The sequence below is a fragment of the Mus caroli genome, chromosome 15 (assembly GCF_900094665.2).
Source record: "Mus caroli chromosome 15, CAROLI_EIJ_v1.1, whole genome shotgun sequence".
Lineage (NCBI taxonomy): Eukaryota > Metazoa > Chordata > Mammalia > Rodentia > Muridae > Mus > Mus caroli.
The window spans coordinates 11,860,834-11,863,906 of NC_034584.1; positions in this window are offsets into that span (position 1 = coordinate 11,860,834).

The window sequence follows — 3,073 nt, forward strand, 5'->3', positions numbered from 1 at the left end:
AATCTGCCTGCCTCTGCTACCCATGTGCTGAGATTTCAGGTGTGCACCACCACTGCCTGGCTTCTTAAAAGCAGATTTTAATACATTATGGGAATGTGTATATTGGCCATTCATTGCCCAGTAAAGTAATCACGAAGGTTATATGTGATAGTTGGAATTATTATTTTAAAGATTTGTTTATTTTATATATGTGAGTACACAGACATACTAGAAGAGACCACTGGATTCCATTACAGATAGTTGTGAGCCAACCGTGTGGTTGCTAGCAATTGAACTCAGGACCTTTAGAAGAGCAGTCAATTTGCTTAACCACTGAGCCATCTCTTCAGCCCAGTTGTTTGAATTAGAAGTCACATTAAGACCCCACTATACTTCAAGTTTCAAGAACAGTGCCAGATACAATCATTGGGCAATGCATTTATAGAACATCATCATGGGAGATTCAACTGGAAAACACTCACTAGATTTATGTTCCTTTCAGAATTTATTTTCATCCTTTGTTGCAATAAATTAGCCAGAAAGAGATTTGATAATGAAAAAAAATGGGAGAATCAATAGTCAATTTCAGAAAAAGCCATTCAAATAGTTTCCATTAATTAACAAATGGGTTATTTCTACTTTTCTATTATGCAGCAATACTATGACAATAAGGGACTTTTTTTTTTGCAATGTGAATATAAAATGAATATGTAAACATTTGCAGTAGTTTGTTATGGATTGGAGAAGTGTCCCCAACATGTCCCATTATAAATATTTCATGTTCAATATGTTAGCCTTATGAATTGCTCTGAACATTTCGGTGTTGTAGACTAATTGGTACTCCTTAGGTGTATGATCTCAAAAGAGATTTTAGAGCATCAGAAGTCCATTCTCTTTCTATTTTCTCCTTTGTGTTAAGATAACTCACCACCAAATGTTTCTGTCATTTGGAAGTAGAAGTACTTTCCTCATTGGAGGTTGTATAAGCAACCAATGTGTAAGCTAAAGAAACATTTAGCTGACCACTTGGGCATCTTGTATTAGTGAAAACTCACTAATAGAAGCTGTTCTAAAAATACACCATTGGATTCCTCAAACAACATGAATTTACTTTTTCTGCATTGTGTATACTGGAAGTTCATAACCAAAGGGACCTACAACTTTGTTTACTCTAAGGCTTCTTGTTATGACGTTTCAGTTCTGACACTTTGCCGTCTTCATTTGATCTTCTATAGTCATATATCTTCCCACGCTTACAAAGACAGCATTCATGTTGTGGATTCATGTTTGTTACCCACTTACACTTAAGATTTTTACTGTGAACTTCCCCTCATAATCCACTCACAATAATAATCATGCCACCGTTTAAAGTTTAAACATTGTAGAAGAGGCACTCACATCAACCCATTATTTCTCTGTATGCTGAACTATAATACTGAAATATTTCATAACAGAGCACTTTCAAATAAACAAAATAAGGTTCATTACGCCTTAGTTCAAACTCTGTCTTCTACTATCTGGCTCAGAAAAATATATACATTGTTTCTTTTTTTTGAAACAAAGAAAATATTATTTTAGATGTAAATTTTGAGTGACTTGAAATTGAACATGTATGTGATCCAAGATGACATTTCGATACTAGAATAAAATATCAAGATAAAACCTTAAAATGCATAATAATTGCATAACAGATGACATTATTAAAGTATTAAAATGTTCTTAAAATTAATGGTCCATTAAACCCTTTTCCTGTATTCCTCCTGCTATTCAAAAGATTTCTAATTGCTATGAGTGTGTTATTACGGAGCCTTAGGATTTTTTTTTAAGCTTCAGTCTATATTGTTTCAGTTTATACCCACATAATCTATGAACTTAGCTATTGTGTTTACTTCTACATGTCTTCTCCTTTCCAACAAACATTGCAAAAATTATTCTACAAGTGAACTAGAGTAATGAATGTCAAACTGACTAGAAAATATCTTCCTTGCTTGCTGGTGTTCATAATGCCAGAGGTCCTATGTAGGCTCCTGGGTGTGTGTGTGTGTGTGAGATATTAATATTCTTAGCTGATTCTGACATTGGATGCTACAACACCAACCTGTCAAGCAAGATGTGTCTACTGATGAAATACTAACTCCACAGTTATGGAGTAAACTCCTACTTTCTGATTGAATGCAAAGCATACACCATAGAAGAAAATTCATGGTTGGTACTGTAAACCTAATCAAAATATTGTGGCTGCTTAGCTCATAGACTGTAAGATAGAGTTTGGTCTTTTCATTTTGTCATATGGCCCTGTTGTCAAATGCCCTTATAAATATTTATGTGTGTTTATGGATCTGGGCTTCTTTGACCCTTGGTCACAGAAACTTCTTTTTGCAGTGAGAAGCAGTTATTCCAAAAACTTTTAACTGATCAAAGTGCTGAAAATAAGTTATTGTGAGTCCTCAGACCTAAAAGAAACAACTTTATCAAACTCTCTATTAATCCTGCCAAGACTAAGTGCTCAAAAAACATTCTAGAAAAGGAAAGAGAAAGAATTAAGAGCCAATAGAAGGGCAAGAGTACTTTGAAATGTTATCTTTTGGATAGGACATGATTTATACACACACATACTCTCAGCATCTGTGGTCAACTGTAGAAGGGTTGCACGTTATCCGCCTAACTGAAATCCCAGCTTACTTGGGAAAGGAGCTGATAGAGCCCCGACCTTAAAAAAGGTGCTGTTGGCACTTGATAGCTTCTGGGGGAAGGAGATTAATTCTTCTTTGACCTGCAGCCTGTTGATGGGTTCCTCACGCTCTACTGTATATTTCTAAATGAGTGCACATAGGGACAATGAAAAAATATACTTTGAGGGTTACTAAAAGCCTTTTTACAATAAGAGATGAAATTGGTAATAGATGCAGGGAGTGGAATCCAAGAGAAATTTAAAGGGACAAATGGAAGATGCATATTGCCATATTTAATTTATTCATGTATGAATTTTTCAAGTATAAATTAGTTAAATTGAACTTTTAAAAAGTGAACAAGGCTCCGGGACTCCGCCGAGCTTAGTCTGTACAGGTCAGAGTGGGGACCACGGGGGCAGACG